The sequence below is a fragment of the Bufo gargarizans genome, unplaced genomic scaffold, assembly GCF_014858855.1.
Source record: "Bufo gargarizans isolate SCDJY-AF-19 unplaced genomic scaffold, ASM1485885v1 original_scaffold_878_pilon, whole genome shotgun sequence".
Taxonomy (NCBI): domain Eukaryota; kingdom Metazoa; phylum Chordata; class Amphibia; order Anura; family Bufonidae; genus Bufo; species Bufo gargarizans.
The window spans coordinates 21,381-40,962 of record NW_025334738.1 but is presented as its reverse complement, the minus strand read 5'-3'; positions in this window follow the sequence as shown (position 1 = coordinate 40,962).

Below are 19,582 nucleotides of genomic sequence, written 5' to 3'. Positions count from 1 at the left end.
AAAAAAGTAAAAAACAAACAAACACATTTATTAAGTAAAAAAATTCCAGTAAAAAAAATACACTTTTTTTCATAGAAAATACACTTTTCAATGGAAAAAAAATTGCAATAAAAATCCCCCCATATGTTTGGTATCGCCGTATCTGTAATAACTCTCACTACATAAGTATCATGTAAATTATCCCCTACGGTGAACACTGTAAACATTTTTTTTTTTTTATGGCAGAATTGTTAATTTATACTTATTTGCCACTGAAAAAACTTAATAACAAGTGATTGATTTACTCCAATATGATACCAATGAAAACTACAAGTCATTCCGCAAAAATCAAGCCCCCCCCCCACACAACTCCATAAAAAGAAATATAAAAAAGTTATGCTTCTGGGGAAGCGGGAATGCAAAAAGATTTTCTGCCTTTTAAAAAATTAGGTTTTATTAAACAAAAGTAGTAAAACAGAAAATAAATATATGTATTTGGTATCACTGTAATTGTACTGACCCAGAGAATAAAGATATTGTTATGTTATGTTATATGTTATTTATACTGAAAAATGAATGCCATAAAATTTATAACATAAAAACTCAGTGGCAGTATTGCAGTTTTTCCCATCTTCCTACCAGAAAGAGTTAATAAAAGTTAATGAGAAAGTTATGAGTTCTCCAGAATGACACCATTAAAACTACAACTTGTCCAGTAAAAAACAAGCCCTTATACAGCTATATAGATGGAAAAATAAAAAAGTTATAGCTCTTGGAAGGGGAAGATGAAAAAAGGAAGAAAAACGCTTGGTCATTAAGGCTTAAAACAGGCTGGTCGCTAAGGGGTTAAAGTTGTTTGGAATATCAGAAAAGGACACCCCTCTTCTAGGATAATATAAGACTAACCGGGTATGCGGAATTCTGCAGGTTAGTTGTCAGGATGTGGATGTATGTTGTCAGAAAGAACTTGAATGACAAGTAACCGGAGAGGCTAAATATATGAATCATTAGGATCTGATAAAATACAATATTTAGAAAAGAATGGTGTAAGAAGTTTGGGTTCAATGGTTAATTTGACTATAGAATCATAGTCATAATTAGTAAAAGAGTCTTGGACCTGGTAGAGAGAGACTTAAGGAACTCCTAAACTTAGGCTGAGAGATATCTGAGTTATCCTGGTGTGTGGGAAGCAGCCAGGAGCCAATGTGTGGTAGGAGTGGGGCTGATGTACAGAGAGCTGCAATTCTGAGAATAGTGGAACCCAGGGGTGCACCTAGCCTTTCTGCTGCCTGAGTCGAAAATTGAAATGGTGCCCCCCCTCAATTCCAATTTCTTAACCTAATCCCTTCCCTCCAGCCCTACTGTTAAAGACATACTTGGAAAACATTACATACAGAGCTACCGAACATACAGGGTAATATGGCGCACATGCCTCCTACATCCAGTGACGTGTCCTCTGATGTAGACATTCTCTTTCTTTATCTTCTCCATTCAGACCAGACCGCCATGATGATTTCTTTCAGCCATCTCTTGTCTCTGCAGAGTATGACAACTACTTTTTCATCCTCCTCCCCACCTTCTGAACACGTCATCCTGCAACCTCTAATACTGTGCCCATTGTGCTCCCCAATACTATACTGCAGAAGCAGATAATCCCACTGAAAATACTAGTACCACACAGATAGTTCCACTTCAATAATTATTGGCACACAGTGCCCAGTGCCATAAAAAATAACTGTGCCCAGCAAATAGTGCCCCTGAAACTTATAGTGCCCTAAACATAGTGCCCTCCAAAAATAATTGTGCTAAGCTGATACCATGCCGGGGTGCCTCCCAAAGTAGCAGTTCTCCCAAAAGTCCAACCAATAGTAATAATTTTCTGCCAGAGTGCACTATGTGGTAACAGTGCGCCCAATAGTAATAATGTCCCTCATTTTGCCCCCAGAAGTAATAATATCCCCATAGTGCCCTCAATAGTAATAATTCCCCCTATAATGTGTGTCTGTACAAAAATATCCTCTTATATGTGAGCCAGTACAAAAAAATTACCCCTTATAATGTTTGCTGGTAAAACAATTCCCGCTTGCAATGTGCGCCAGTACAAAAATGCTCCCTTATAATGTGTGGCAGTACAAAAATACCCTCTTATGTGTGCCAATACAAAAAAAAAAATGCTCCCTTATAATGTGTGGCAGTACAAAAATACCCTCTTATGTGTGCCAATACAAAAAAAAAAATGCTCCCTTATGACGTGTGCCAGTACAAAAAAAATGCCCTTTTGGTGCCCCATGTAGAACAAATGTCCCCATAGTGGCAACCTTAGAAAGTGTGCTAGTACAAAAATGCTCCCTTATAATGTGCGCTAAGTCCAAAAAATGCCCCCCTAATGTCCCTTATAATGTGTGCCAGTACAAAAATGCTCCTTTTTATAGCCTCGGTCTCCCCATAGTGCTTTCGCCAGTTACAGAATAATGACCTCCACCCCATTGTGGCCCAACACCTTGCTGCCAAATAAAAATAATACTTACTCAAGTACTTACTCCATTTTGCTGTCAGCGATGCAGTGCAAGACACAGACCTTTTCTGGTCTGTGCCCTGAGCTCTATGCAGCCAGCTCCAGCAGCGCGATAATGATGACACCGGCCTCTGATAGGCTACAGGAACTAGGACTAATACCTATTAGAGGAAACAGTGGGCCAGAGAGACATCACACCAGTGCTCCGTCGCAGCATTCAACTGTATGGGTTTTTCCTAATACAGCTATGGAGTTGAATATGAAGAGATGAGCATTTCCACTATGTAAGTGCTCATCGTCCATGGTCCTACCGCTGCCCCCCTCTTGCCCCTACCTGGTGCGTCCTGAGGCAATCGCCTCACCTCGCCTCATTGGTGGTGCACCCCTGGTGGTAACGCGCATATAGAGATAGTCTCCTTGCAAAAAGGGAAACAATGAAATAGAAGAAGATAAATGTATGATAAACCAGCTGGTATGTGGAGAGATGGCTGTTAGGATTTGTGATAATGGATGGTTGAATGATCAGGACATGTTTGATGGAGGGATTAGGGCTATAGGTGATATAAAAGGATGTTGGCAATGATTGAAATGAACTGAATTCATAGTCTGTTTCTTCTTTGTAATTCTGGGTACGCCCAACTAAAGGGGTGGGACTTTCCATATACCTCTTTACAATGGCTACCCCTCAGACCACTCCACATCAGCTACATTGTCATTGGTACCTGATACGGTGGGGGCGACCAGAAAAGTAGTTTTTGCAGGAGGCTTGTTTGATCTGCCCATATTAAAATAAGTCCTAGTTGAAACCTCTGTGTCTTTGTCAGCGCCTCTTAGGCCACGTCCAAGAAAGGGCCATTGGAGGCCAGCTACAAGAGCTGGGAATGTACGTACAAGTACTTCCCGGTAGGACACGCACCTATTTCCAGTACCAAGGAGGACACTGAAGAGACGACCAGTAGTTTCTTGGATAACGCATGATCTGCTGTAATATGTTGATGTTCTATCAGTATGTGATGCAGAACAGTGAGGGTTTGAAGAATTTGTTACTATTTTATAATTATAAAATGGGCATGATGGGCCTTGAAATGACGTGGAATCGTCTTCAGACAGGTATCATCTTCTTCATTTAGAGCAGACTGTGTCCCCAGAAGAAGATACCTGTCTGAAGACGATTCCACGTCATTTCAAGGCCCATCATGCATGTGATGGCTCCCTCTTGAAGGTAAGAGGGATAGATAGAGTCTTTATAGGTAATAGGGGTGGGAATTGGAAACGCCTTTTGGCTCAACGTGAGGCCAAATGGATTTTCGAGCTTAACACCGTTACCCCCCATGGTCTAAATGAGGGTCTTAGCTTTGCGTCTTTTCTCTAAGTGTTTCACTATTAATTTATCCCATCCTATAATTATTATTTTCTTGCTATTGAGGGATTCTTTATTTTTGCTCATATTGTGTTCCTTTGTATGTTGATAGATATGTACAGTATGTCTTATATATGTATGTTTGTATGTTTACCTGATGTAATTATTTATTTATATTTATGCTGTCTATGTGTATATAGATATACTTATATATATACATACATACATATACGGTTGCTTTTAGGTTTAATTATTTGGGGGTAGGAGTTTTGGGCAGGTTGGTCCTGCGCCCATCTATATGTATCCCTCTGGATATATAGAAAAAAAGTAAAAAAGTAAAACAGCAGCACTCTCTAGGTTGCCAGGTTCAATTCCCACTTGAATTCCCGGACCAGGAACAGCAGAACAAACTAGATGAAATGAAGGCAGCACTCCGGTCTTGTGATGAAAAAAGGTGAATTTATTACACCCAACAGCAATGCAGCATTTCAGCTCACTCAATGGAGCCTTTGTCAAGCTGGATATATAGTTACATACATTTGATTTTATTTAAAAAAAACTATTTTATCTGATTTTTAATTATGTGTTTTGTATGTTGATAGATATGTTTTTGTTAATTCTTTTTCCGCTTTTTGTTTTTTTATTTCATTTTTCATCATTTTGACATACAGTACAGACCAAAAGTTTGGACACACCTTCTCATTCAAAGAGTTTTCTTTATTTTCATGACTATGAAAATTGTAGATTCACACTGAAGGCATCAAAACTATGAATTAACACATGTGGAATTATATACTTATCAATAAAAGTATAAAACAACTGAAAATATGTCATATTCTAGGTTCTTCAAAGTAGCCACCTTTTGCTTTGATTACTGCTTTGCACACTCGTTGGCATTCTCCTGATGAGCTTCAAGAGGTAGTCACCTGAAATGGTCTTCCAACAGTCTTGAAGGAGTTCCCAGAGATGCTTAGCACTTGTTGGCCTTTTGCCTTCACTCTGCGGTCCAGCTCACCCCAAACCATCTCGATTGGGTTCAGGTCCGGTGACTGTGGAGGCCAGGTCATCTGGCGCAGCACCCCATCACTCTACTTCATGGTCAAATAGCCCTTACACAGCCTGGAGGTGTGTTTGGGGTCATTGTCCTGTTGAAAAATAAATGATGGTTCAACTAAACGCAAACCGGATGGAATAGCGTGCCGCTGCAAGATGCTGTGGTAGCCATGCTGGTTCAGTATGCCTTCAATTTTGAATAAATCCCCAACAGTGTCACCAGCAAAGCACCCCCACACCATCATACCTCCTCCTCCATGCTTCACGGTGGGAACCAGGCATGTAGAGTCCATCGGTTTACCTTTTCTGCGTCGCACAAAGACACGGTGGTTGGAACCAAAGATCTCAAATTTGGACTCATCAGACCAAAGCACAGATTTCCACTGGTCTAATGTCCATTCCTTGTGTTCTTTAGCCCAAACAAGTCTCTTCTGCTTGTTGCCTGTCCTTAGCAGTGGTTTCCTAGCAGATATTCTACCATGAAGGCCTGATTCACAGTCTCCTCTTAACAGTTGTTCTAGAGATGTGTCTGCTGCTAGAACTCTGTGTGGCATTGACCTGGTCTCTAATCTGAGCTGCTGTTAACCTGCGATTTCTGAGGCTGGTGACTCGGATGAACTTATCCTCCGCAGCAGAGGTGACTCTTGGTCTTCCTTTCCTGGGGCGGTCCGCATGTGAGCCAGTTTCTTTGTAGCGCTTGATGGTTTTTGTGACTGCACTTGGGGACACTTTCAAAGTTTTCCCAATTTTTCGGACTGACTGACCTTCATTTCTTAAAGTAATGATGGCCACTCGTTTTTCTTTACTTAGCTGCTTTTTTCTTGCCATAATACAAATTCTAACAGTCTATTCAGTAGGACTATCAGCTGTGTATCCACCTGACTTCTCCACAACGCAACTGATGGTCCCAACCCCATTTATAAGGCAAGAAATCCCACTTATTAAACCTGACAGGGCACACCTGTGAAGTGAAAACCATTTCAGGTGACTACCTCTTGAAGTTCATCAAGAGAATGCCAAGAGTGTGCCAAGCAGTAATCAAAGCAAAAGGTGGCTACTTTGAAGAACCTAGAATATGACCTATTTTCAGTTGTTTCACACTTTTTTTGATAAGTATATAATTCCACATGTGTTAATTCATAGTTTTGATGCCTTCAGTGTGAATCTACAATTTTCATAGTCATGAAAATAAAGAAAACTCTTTGAATGAGAAGGTGTGTCCAAACTTTTGGTCTGTACTGTATATATTTTTATCTCATTTTTACTCACTAGGAACTTTTCCACTTTTCATTCATTTTTTATTTTTCACATATTATATATATTTTCTTCATTTTATTTTTTTAATCATTTTTCCATCCACTTTTTTATCCATTTCCATCTACTCTTTTTACACTGGTATATTTTTTATACACACTCACCTTCCCCTCCCCCCTCTCTCCCCCTCCTCCCCTTTTTCTTTTTCTTTTTCTTGTTCTTGTTCTTTCTTTCTTCATTCTATTTCACATTTTTTTGATACACACATTTATGGGGGTGGTTACACGTCTCCCCTCTGGGTTGTCATGCTCCATTCCCAGACTCTTGTTATTATTATATGGACATAGACACACATTGTTTTGTTCACCTTTCTCTTTACACACATTTCTTATATTCTTTATAATTTTTTTGCGATTATGTACATTCACGCACCAATTATGTACAAACCGGATTCCCAAAAAGTTGGGACACTATACAAATCGTGAATAAAAACTGAATGCAATGATGTGGAGGTGCCAACTTCTAATATTTTATTCAGAATAGAACATAAATCACGGAACAAAAGTTTAAACTGAGAAAATGTACCATTTTAAGGGAAAAATATGTTGAATCAGAATTTCATGGTGTCAACAAATCCCCAAAAAGTTGGGACAAGGCCATTTTCACCACTGTGTGGCATCTCCCCTTCTTCTTACAACACTCAACAGACGTCTGGGGACCGAGGAGACCACTTTCTCAAGTTTAGAAATAGGAATGCTCTCCCATTCTTGTCTAATACAGGCCTCTAACTGTTCCATCGTCTTGGGCCTTCTTTGTTGCACCTTCCTCTTTATGATGCGCCAAATGTTCTCTATAGGTGAAAGATCTGGACTGCAGACTGGCCATTTCAGTACCCGGATCCTTCTCCTACGCAGCCATGATGTTGTGATTGATGCAGAATGTGGTCTGGCATTATCTTGTTGAACAATGCAGGGTCTTCCCTGAAAGAGATGACGTCTGGATGGGAGCATATGTTGTTCTAGAACCTGAATATATTTTTCTGCATTGATGGTGCCTTTCCAGACATGCAAGCTGCCCATGCCACACGCACTCATGCAACCCCATACCATCAGAGATGCAGGCTTCTGTACTGAGCGTTGATAACAACTTGGGTTGTCCTTGTCCTCTTTGGTCCGGATGACATGGCGTCCCAGATTTCCAAAAAGAACTTCGAATCGTGACTCGTCTGACCACAGAACAGTCTTCCATTTTGCCACACTCCATTTTAAATGATCCCGGGCCCAGTGAAAACGCCTGAGCTTGTGGATCTTGCTTAGAAATGGCTTCTTCTTTGCACTGTAGAGTTTCAGCTGGCAACGGCAGATGGCACGGTGGATTGTGTTCACTGACAATGGTTTCTGGAAGTATTCCTGAGCCCATTCTGTGATTTCCTTTACAGTAGCATTCCTGTTTGAGGTGCTGTGTCGTTTAAGGGCCCGGAGATCACAGGCATCCAGTATGGTTTTACGGCCTTGACCCTTACGCACAGAGATTGTTCCAGATTCTCTGAATCTTCGGATGATGTTATGCACAGTTGATGATGATAGATGCAAAGTCTTTGCAATTTTTCACTGGGTAACACCTTTCTGATATTGCTCCACTATCTTTCTGCGCAACATTGTGGGAATTGGTGATCCTCTACCCATCTTGGCTTCTGAGAGACACTGCCACTCTGAGAAGCAATTTTTCTACCCAATCATGTTGCCAATTGACCTAATTAGTGTTAATTGGTCTTCCAGCTCTTCGTTATGCTCAAATTTACTTTTTCCAGCCTCTTATTGCTACTTGTCCCAACTTTTTTGGGATTTGTTGACACCGTGAAAATTTGAATCAACTTATTTTTCCTTTAAAATTACACATTTACTCGGATTAAACGTTTGATCTGTCATCTACGTTCTATTACAAATAAAATATTGACATTTGTCATCTCCACATCATTGCATTCAGTTTTTATTCACAATTTGTTTAGTGTCCCAACTTTTTTGGAATGCGGTTTGTACTTTTTCATAAGGGTGCATGAATTATTGCATTATACATATATTCTTTTATGCCTGATGTCTGTTGTGGCACTCAGATTTCCGGACTGTAGATGTATGCGTCCCACGGGCCATGTGATCGGCTTTTTGCGTTCCACATTCATCTTGTCATATCCGGCATAATTCCTGCTTGTTTCGGCGTGGCCTTTGGAACGCATCATCTCCGTCCGGCCCACATGTTTTTAGTTTTTCTCTTTCTATCCCTGTTGGATTAGTATTATTAGACAACATCTGATTATATACAGTTATATTGGTTCGGTCCGCATTTCTTCTCCTTTGAACCGGAAGTGACGTAGTGCGTTTCACTGTGGAACGCACGCGCTTCACCTCCGTGTGTGGCCACACACTCTTTCCCCCAGCTGCTAATTGTTAATTTAGATATCTGATATATAAAAGTCACCTTCTTAGACATCACTTGCAGTTACACCCCCTGAGGAAGCTTACGCGAAACGCGCGTTGGGGCTCTTTTGGATCACTATTTGGGTATTTATGTAATTTTCTATTCAATTATATTGTTCATTTTATTGTCCATGTACATTGTATTTTTTGCACTTGGCACTTTAACTTATGTACTGTACTTGGCTCCAATATCTTGTTCACATTTTTGGTGGGGTCATTGTAATATGTACTCCATTTGGGTATTCATCAATTTTTTAGTATCCCCTTGACCTCTCCATGTATTGTTTTTACATGTCGTCCATCTTGTGATCCTTTCCCACCCTGTGTGTCTCTCGTCCACCTATGTATTGTCTTTCATTGTATTTTATCGGATTTTCCCCTGTTTTTGGGGACCATAATAAAGTTTACATATATTGTTAGTTGTGCTTGGTCCTTTTTCTCTTTTTTGGTGTTGATACTTAGTGTACAGGCCTAGTACGCATACTCACTTTGTGAGTTTTCTATTATTGGTGTCTTTTTACCTATAAAGGAAAAAGGTATATGTTAACCAGGATACCCCAGGGGTACTGTGCGTCACCAACTATATTTTCTCAGGCTATGTCAGCAAATCTTTCAAAGTTTGATCCTCCTAAAGGAAGCCAGCTTTTGTTATATGTGGATGATATTGTGCTAGCCTCAGAAAATGAGGAAGATTGTAAAACAGGCACTAAAGCACTTCTTCACTTTTTGGCAAAACAAGGCCATACAGTGCATAAAAACAAGCTACAATTATGGCAGAGTACTGTCAATACCTGGGTTAAAATCTCTTACAGAATTATGCTAGATTACAAAAGGAATTAGTTACGGTCACTAAGTTCAAAAGTGTTTAAAAATGGGAGGAAGATTTGGGGGGGGGGAGCAAGGCACTTCAATGGAGAGAGATTTATCAAAATATTATAAAAAAAGCCTCGATATCCAGACACCACAGGTTAGCACAGTATAAAATAGTGCATTGAATATAGTACACGCCGTTATTACTGTCTAAAATATATAACAATACAGATAGGGAGTATTGCTGTCCGAAATCTAAGTGTCAGGACGCGGGATATATTCATCTGCTATGGAGTTGCCCAGTTATTGCGAGATATTGGCATAGTATTTTGGAATTGGGGTTAAGATCTCAATCAAAACTAGAACCCATGTTAGAGTTCGCTTTATTTGGAACACTCCCTTTGAATAAAAAACTACAGAATAATGACCAACTTCTTTAGTTAAAAGGGTTATTAATTGCTAAAGTTCTGATTCTTAAAAGATGGGGATCCGATAAGTTCCCCGTTTTCGCAGAATGGAAAAACTATATGCGCCGAATAAAGAAGTTTGAATTTGTCAAATGTAAAGGGGGAAAACAGTTGTGCGAATGGGAGAAGGCATGGGCTTTTTGGCATTGATGGTGCTAATGTATAGACCTTTTGGAGGGGAAGGGGGGGGGGGGCGTCGTTTCCCCTGCAATGACAACCGTGGTGGGTGGGAAGGGGAGAGGGGGGTCGGGATTTGGGTGGAAATTAATAATAACGCTCTTTTATAATAGATGTCTAAATGCTTGGGGTTAAAAAAAAAAAAATCTCTCACAGGAGGGGAAACATCTTGATAAGGTCTGCAAAACTACTATATTACAGGCCCCAAGACCAAGAACAAAGAGACAAATTATGTTTTCTTTGGGATGACCAATTTTTGCAGAAACTGGATCTCCAAATATGCAGCAATTGTAGCACCCCTAATGGCCTAGATCTATGATACACCTCTGGCTGCCACAGACCCAATTGAATGGTCACCAGCATCAGAGAAAGCTTCCTGTGAAACACAACACGTTCTGGTAAGCTCAGCGGTTCCGGTCCTTCCTGATTACTCCAAACCATTTGTACAAACTGTTGATTGCAAGGATGGATATATAACCTCAGTACTAACCCAGGATAGTGGGGTAAGAAGTAAACCCACGGCATACTATAAAAAAAAAAAATCCACAACCACAATACCCATTCCAACACATTTGTATGGACTTCATTGAACTAAACAGGTGTGAAGGGAAGATGTATTGTGTGGTGATTATTGATGATTTCACTAAGTGGATAGAAGTATTCCCCGCGGCTAACCCAGATGGAAACGCTGCAGCCAAAGCATTGGTAAAAGAACAATATATAGTGACAATGGGTCAGACTTGGTAAATAATGTTGTATCCCTAGTGGCACAAAATCTGAAAATAGAACTTAAAAATCACTGTCCATATCATCCAGAGTCAGCAGGTCTGGTAGAGAGACACAATGGGATACAAAAAAATAAGCTGAAGAAAACTATGGAAAAAACAGGGAAAAACTGAATATATTGCTTACCATAAGTAGTCCTAAATAAGCATGTGACACCTACAGCTTCAAGGCTGACACCCTTTGAAATGATGTATGGTAGACCTTATGTCATGCCTCAACTAAAAGTATTCGCTAGATCAGATGAAGAAGCAGATTTAAGCCTTGCTGATTACATGGTATAAATGCTAACCAACAAAGAAGTTTCTGTTCCCAATCTCATTCCAGGTGATCCTGTAGACGAACCTGTGTCAGCAAAACCTGGAGACTGGGTCCTGGTTAAGGTCATAAAAAAGAAACACTAGCATGAACCCCGCTGGGAAGACCCATACCAAGTCCTGCTAACAACCCCTACAGCTATTAAAATTGCAGAACGTACCTCTTGGATCCACCTGTCCCACTGTAAACTGGTTAGGAAGGTAGGGACAGAATAAGATCTGATTCAATTGTCTAAAGTCCAGCTACACAGTAAGATCTTCCATTAGGGAAGGCTTGTCTCAAACCTGGTGAAGACTCTACCCCTATCACGGACAAAAGGATCAGATCTAGGAGGCCTTCATTAGGGACAGTACTGGTGGGATGGGTTTTAATAGGATTCTTTAATAGGATCTTTAGAGGAACTGCAATTAGGACACGTGGACTAAGAGCAGGCTACCTTGCAGAACCCACAGATTGGTATAACACTGGCCTTGACTATAATCCAATGAAAATAACTTTCTATGTAGGAGAAAGAACCACGGTAGATATAGACTTATTTTCCTTAATGCAAGACAAGTGTCAAAATAGAGACCAAGCAGCTAGATTAACATGGTCTGATAAATATATATATATGTTTTATATCTACTAATATCTGAGACAATTGTAAATGTTCAACCTGGGATCTAGCAATTTGGAATACTGGAGAGGATTTGGGGTATAGATTACATCAAACACATAACCCAACTAATTTACAGGAGAGGTTGAAGGAGATAAAGAAAGCTAGCTTGGAGTGTACTAAATGAAAAAATTGTAATAAACTGCTGATAACTTTGATGAACCCTCAAAAGAGTGACCCTCAAAAGAGTGACCAGCGATTTGCCATTGGTGCTTATGTATCTGCGCTGACCCCATGGGACATTTCATTATTGAGATTAAAAAGAAAGAGGTAAATACACCCAAGGGAACCAATAAGGTGAAATGCCATAAAGGGCCATTATAGAACGTATAGGGCCAATGATTCGATTTACTAATTTCACCTGCGAAGACAGACTAGCTTTAGAGACAGGGTACAAAGTAAGGAATGAGAGGCTAAAATGGCTAAAGTAGGAGCTAGGATTCTGAATAAACATAATTGTGTAGCATGTGCTACAGCCAGACCCAGCTAGGTACAGTACCCTTTCCCTTAACAGAGTCTGAAGATAGTGAAGGACTCCGGTATCTCCGGTGAAAGGTCCTCTTTAAGTTATTCTACAGAACTTATAGTCCTGCAGCCAACGAGGGAAAGTGCAAAACATTATCTCTGTTGTTTCCTTCCATAAAGAAATCAGACATCCAACCCCGGGTAATCGCCTACCCAGGTAACTATACTTTCTTTGTGCTCCCAGGAATGGGTCATAACTACGGAAAGCTCCAAGATAATTACTGTAGTGAAAAATTTAATGTCTCAAGTATTAGCAACTATATGGCCATTTGGACTGACCAGACTACCCTAAGGGGTGACATTTGGTGGTTATGTGGTGACGGGAAAATAAGAGCCCCGTTGAGCCACAAATTTCGAGGAGAGTGTGCCTTGATTCAGTTGGTGATGCCTCTCCACTTGCTCTCGACAGGGAAATGGCTAGACACAACTCGTAAATACCATAGGGGGGAAGAGAGAAGCCTTCCCAGGGTGCCTTTGACCCTAACATCTTAATAGATGAGATAGGAGTTCCTCATGGAGTGCCCAATACGTTAAAAGCAAGAAATCAGAGCACAGCAGGGGGAGTCTATCATATGGTGGGTAACAATCAACAAGAATGTAGATTGGATTCATTACATCAAGGTTTGTTAATTACACCAGAGATGCCATAAAAGGAATAGAGGAACGGTGAGGCCTCACCTACCTTATGGTATGGCAAAACAGAATGGCCCTTGCTCGGTACATCGCGGTGTTCGAGTCAGTGTATTTAAATCTAATTTAACCTCTATTTCTGAAGGGATTCAAACTCACAACCTTCTACATTACAGCCACGAATGTTAACCACTACACTATAGAGCTGCATGGCCTGTTACTTAAAAAAAAAAAAATGTATGAGACTTCTGCTGTATAGGAATACTTACTAGTCTTAAGTATTCCTATACAGCAGAAGTCTCATTTTTTTTTTTTTAACTACTGGCCATGCAGCTCTATAGTGTAGTGGTTAACATTCTTGGCTGTAATGTAGAAGGTTGTGAGTTCGAATCCCACCAGAAACTTTTCAGAATTAGAGGCTAAATTTGATTTAACTCCTTAAGGACCGGGCTCATTTTCACCTTCAGGACCAGGCAATTTTTTGCAAATCTGACCAGTATAACTTTATGTGGTGATAACTTTAAAACGCTTTGACTTATCCAGACCATTATGAGATAGTTTTTTCGTCACATATTTTACTTCATGACACTGGTAAAATGGAGTAAAAAAAATTCATTTTTATTTATAAAAAAATACAAAATTTGTCAAAAAGTTGGAAAAATTTGAAAATTTCCAAGTTTCAATTTCTCTACTTCTATAATACATAGTAATACCTACAAAAATAGTTATTACTTTACATTCCCCATATGTCCACTTCATGTTTGGATAATTTTGGAAATTACATTTTATTTTTTGGGGATGTTACAAGGCTTAGAAGCAAATCTTGAAATGTTCCTTACATTTTCAAAAACTCACTTTTCAAGGACCAGTTCAGATCTGAAGTCACTTTGTGAGGCTTACATAATAGAAACCTACCAAAAATGACTCCATTCTAGAAACTACACCCCTCAAGGTATTCAAAACTGATTTTACAAAATTCGTTAACCCTTTAGGTGTTCCATGAGAATTATTGGAAAATAGAGATACAATTTAAAAATGTCACTTTTTTGGCAGATTTTTCATTTTAATAATTTTTTTCCAGTTACAAAGCAAGGGTTAACAGCTAAACAAAACTCCATATTTATGGCTCTGATTCTGTAGTTTACAGAAACACCCCATATGTGGTTGTAAACCTCTGTACGGGCACACGGCAGGGCGCAGAAGGAAAGGAATGCCATACGGTTTTTGGAAGGAAGATTTTGCTGGACTGTTTTTTTTACACCATGTCCCATTTAAAGCCCCCCTGATGCACCCCTAGAGTAGAAACTCCAAAAAAGTGACCCCATTCTAGAAACTACACCCCTCAAGGTATTCAAAACTGATTTTACTAACTTTGTTAACCCTTTAGGTGTTCCACAAGAATTAATGGAAAATAGAGATACAATTTCTAAATTTAACTTTTTAAGCAGATTTGCCATTTTAATAATTTTTTACAGTTACAAAGCAAGGGTTAACAGCCAAAAAAACTCAATATTTATGGCTCTGATTCTGTAGTTTACAGAAACACTCCATATGTAATCGTAAACCGCTGTACGGGCACACAGCAGGGCGCAGAAGGAAAGGAATGTTTATTTTTACTTGAAACTTTATTTTTTGTCCCACTTTGGGACTTCAGCTTTTGGGGGTCTAATGCTTTACAATGCATTCCAATACTTCTGTATTGGAATGCATTGGCTGTATGAGTGATACAGTGTGTATTACTCATACAGCTTCCGGCCTGTGAGATCCAGGGGGCTGGATCTCACAGGAAGGCAGCGCCGATGCCTCAGGAAGGCATCGCGCTGCCTTCCATGCCATCGGGTCCCCCCTACAGCCCAACGGGGACCCGATGGCACCTGCGCCTGCCGCCGCAACTTAGAGAAGCCGCAAACCGCAGGTCTGAATTGACCTGCGGTTTGCGGCGATTGCCGACACGGGGGGTCACGGGACCCCCCCCCGCGCATTTAGCCAAGGTACCTGCTCAATGATTTGAGCAGGCACCTTGTTCCGATCACCGCCCGCGGCGGTGGTCGGAAATACACAGGACGTACAGGTACGCCCTGTGTCCTTAAGTACCAGGCCATCAGGGCGTACCTGTACGCCCTGTGTACTTAAGAGGTTAAATACACTGGGTGTTTCCAAGCACTGACTCCATATACGGACATAGCTATATATGGAATCAGAGCAGGGACTCCTAAGCTGAACTTGAGTCCTGACACCCTCCCCTCTTCAGAGCAGGGGGTGCCTAGTTTAATGCTTGGGTTCTCCCATTGACTTCCATTGTGCTTGTGTGCTCTGTAGAGCACCCAAGCATCGGGAAGTGTTCTACACGAGCACTTTGGTGCTCGTCCAACACTACCCTTGATATGTTATTAGCTGAAAAGGGAGGGGTCTGCAAAATGATAGAACTCAGGATGTGATGATCTCTTCTCCTGGAAAGATGGGTCAGGAGATGGTCCAGATTGATGACATCAGCATTACTTTCTGTCGCCAGCATACTCATGGTCTGTGATTGTTGTTGCATACCATGCATAAAAGGACTTATCCAGAGACTAATAGACATTCTGTCTCTCATACCATGTATCAGGAAGTGAGAGAAGAAGATGAGCCTTATGGTGATGATGTCTCCTCTGTGTGATGAGTTTTTATGAAAACCTTAAAGAGGAATGCAATGATGTTTTTGAGGAACATGTTAAACACAACAGGAGGGAAATGTTGGAGAAATTATGTTTAAATTGTTATAAAGAGTTATATTTTCTTGAATTAAATTTTCTTTTTTTGTGTGCAGGCGCTGCAGCAAATAAAGGAAGTAACCCAGATGCTGTCTCAGCGACTGTTAGATAGCCTGACCACAAATGTCTCATGTGATATTGTAACCGATGCTTTATACCTGATATAGTAATGTAGTATTAAAGCTGTCACTGCCAGCTATATGAGAGACTTAGAACAAAGAGTTGTGAGACACACAGGACTGAGGAAAAATATGGAGGAGGTGCTCCCAGTAAAGAGGATCCGCCCTTCCTCTAGTAATGAATAAATACAAATTAAAAAATACTGGGCACTCTCACTTATGCAGAAACATACAGTTTATTTAAGTACATATAATAAATAATCAATTTATCCATAAACGCATAATCCCAATAATAATAAAATAGATAATAGATAAAAAATCCTAAAATCACTAAACACTAAAAGATGGATCCAAAATGGGGGATAGTCAATCCATAGGCATAGGACTGGTGGTTTGCGATAATTGATGACTACAGATGAAATTTGCAATGTCCTATATAATTCACAGTCCTAATCCTTTGGAGAAGAGTATCGGTACTGCGGTTTAGAGAAATTCACTTGTGAGTATATTCGCGGCGTCCCGCTTGTACCCACTGTGCAGTGCAGTTTTTTTCAGATCATCGGCTTGTAATCCAAAGGTCACTCTTGTCTGCTCCTGTCGCCACTGGATACTGCTGTAACTTGCTTGCCCGTGTCTGGTCCTCTGGCTGCCGCTCCGTAGTGTCTAAGGGCCGGCAGATGCTGGGACTTGTATTTGCTCTCCCCACGTCGGATAACCTGCGCCACGATACTATGTAGCCTCGTGTGTTGCGCTTGTAGCTGCCGATGTGTCAGGGATTTAATAAGGCACGGGATCCTCGGTTGGTCCGAAATAGCGGCACAGCCTTTAAAGTTCCAGTAAGACTTGCTTTGGGATTACTTTGGGGGTCTCTTCACCAAACGCATTTCGGGGTACTTGCCCCTTCCTCAGTGGTAGTGACTGCCCCGTAAGTGTCTACTTTTATAGAGCCCTGTAGATTATAATTATTCAAACAGGTGTTAGTCCACCTCCTTTTCCTCAAGAGGTGGTACGGAATTGGAATCCATTCTATTCGTGATTTCACCCAATTGTCCACGCAAGAAAACTTGATTTTTAGCTTGCGTAATGCTTAATGTACAATAGTGTTCGCCGGTACCTGTATCTTAAATTACACTATTACAGTAATTCATTAACCTCTTTTATTTTATTTTCAACCCAAAGATAATCCCATTCAATTCATCTCATTTATTTTCAACCTACACAAAACCAAAACCAAACTTGGATACCGCAAGGGATTGTATTGGTTTTGTGTAGGTTGAAAATAAATGCGATGAATTGAATGGGATTATCTTTGGGTTGAAAATAAAATAAAAGAGGTTAATGAATTACTGTAATAGTGTAATTTAAGATACAGGTACCGGCGAACATTATTGTACACTAAGCATTACGCAAGCTAAAAATCAAGTTTTCTTGCGTGGACAATTGGGTGAAATCACGAATAGAATGGATTCCAATTCCGTACCACCTCTTGAGGAAAAGGAGGTGGACTAACACCTGTTTGAATAATTATAATCTACAGGGCTCTATAAAAGTAGACACTTACGGGGCAGTCACTACCACTGAGGAAGGGGCAAGTACCCCGAAACGCGTTTGGTGAAGAGACCCCCAAAGTAATCCCAAAGCAAGTCTTACTGGAACTTTAAAGGCTGTGCCGCTATTTCGGACCAACCGAGGATCCCGTGCCTTATTAAATCCCTGACACATCGGCAGCTACAAGCGCAACACACGAGGCTACATAGTATCGTGGCGCAGGTTATCCGACGTGGGGAGAGCAAATACAAGTCCCAGCGTCTGCCGGCTCTTAGACACTACGGAGCGGCAGCCAGAGGACCAGACACGGGCAAGCAAGTTACAGCAGCATCCAGTGGCGACAGGAGCAGACAAGAGTGACCTTTGGATTACAAGCCGATGATCTGAAAAAAACTGCACTGCACAGTGGGTACAAGCGGGACGCCGCGAATATACTCACAAGTGAATTTCTCTAAACCGCAGTACCGATACTCTTCTCCAAAGGATTAGGACTGTGAATCATATAGGACATTGCAAATTTCATCTGTAGTCATCAATTATCGCAAACTACCAGTCCTATGCTTATGGATTGACTATCCCCCATTTTGGATCCATCTTTTAGTGTTTAGTGATTTTAGGATTTTTTATCTATTATCTATTTTATTATTATTGGGATTATGCGTTTATGGATAAATTGATTATTTATTATATGTACTTAAATAAACTGTATGTTTCTGCATAAGTGAGAGTGCCCAGTATTTTTTAATTTATATGAGAGACTTCACTTTGACGACACCTTCATCTGTGTAAGTCTCCTTGCCGGCAAGCAAAATAAAAAAGTTTGTTTCCTTCCAAAATCAGATGTCTAAGATCCTGGCTTGATAAAAGAAAACTTCTGTAACAGGAGGAAGTTCAGTAGGAGGCCGATGTGGTAGTTGTGGCATCCATAACCACGTTATTGGTGGTGGGGCAGTTGATGTGGCAGTTGGGGCAAATACAGAGCAAGCAATAGGGAGGTGGCCCAGGAGCACACCATGGTATATCACAGTCTGATAAAAGTGGCGATGAGGGTGAGAACTCAGATAATGATTGTGTGTTGGAGAAGGCCAGGGAGCCAGATCAGGGTGCTGAGAAGGAGGTAACATCTGATGAGACGGTGGTGGCAGCGGCATCAATAAAGAGCAGAGTCGACATAAGACCAGAACCTCCCAAAAAAACTGCCAGGGCCAAATCTGCTTTGGGAACTGGTGATGCTGCTGATAAAATGTGCCAAAGCTAAGACAAGCTCAGCTGCCTCTAGCTCTTTGCGAGTATCCTCTGTAGTTTTTTTTCCATGCTGCCGGAATATTGTGTGCAATATTTGCAAGAATAAGCCATAACCACATAAAGCATCATCACCAGATCCAGTGGGCAAACAGAGGTGGGCGCTAGCTAGTGCAGCAAGAGTTTCCTCTTTGTCCAGGTTTCCTTTGCAAAAGCCAGGCTGCATGTACATGCAGTATGGTGTCCTTGTCATCATCAATTACTACTTCTCCCATTCAGACTCCTCCTCCACTCCGTTGTCAGCCATTAATAACAGGATGTGTGGCCAGGAAACAACTTTACATACCCATAAACCCTCTGGTGCACAAGCTTAATTCCCACTTGGCCAAATTGCTGGCGGTCCAGTTGCTGACATACCATTTAGTAGAGTCTGCTGCCTACAGGGAGCTGATGGATTGCGCTCAGCCTTGGTGGAAGGTACCCAGCTGTCATTATTTCTCCCAAAAAGCTATCCGTGCCTTGTACTGTCATGTGGCGGAGAATATAGGCAGATCCTTGTAACTCCCACTGTATGGCAAGGTGCACACCATGATGGAGGAGGAAAAGGATGAGAAGCTGCCCCTGGAGGAGAAGGAGTCAAAGGTGGAGGATCAGGAAGGTGATGATAACTACACCGGCCATGACACCCAATTGTCTCAGTGGGGGTGGGGTCAGAAAGAACTGGTTCCTTGTGCATGCAAGCCAATATGACTAGTTGTATGATTGCTTACTTATGCACTGAGAGGCGTATCATTCACAAGGAGCAGTCTGATAATTACTGGATAGCCATGCTTTTAGACCCTCTGTCACGACTGTGACTGATACAGACAGGTCTGGGAGGAGAAGGTCGCAGCGACTTGCTACTCGCGATAGCGTGTGAGTTT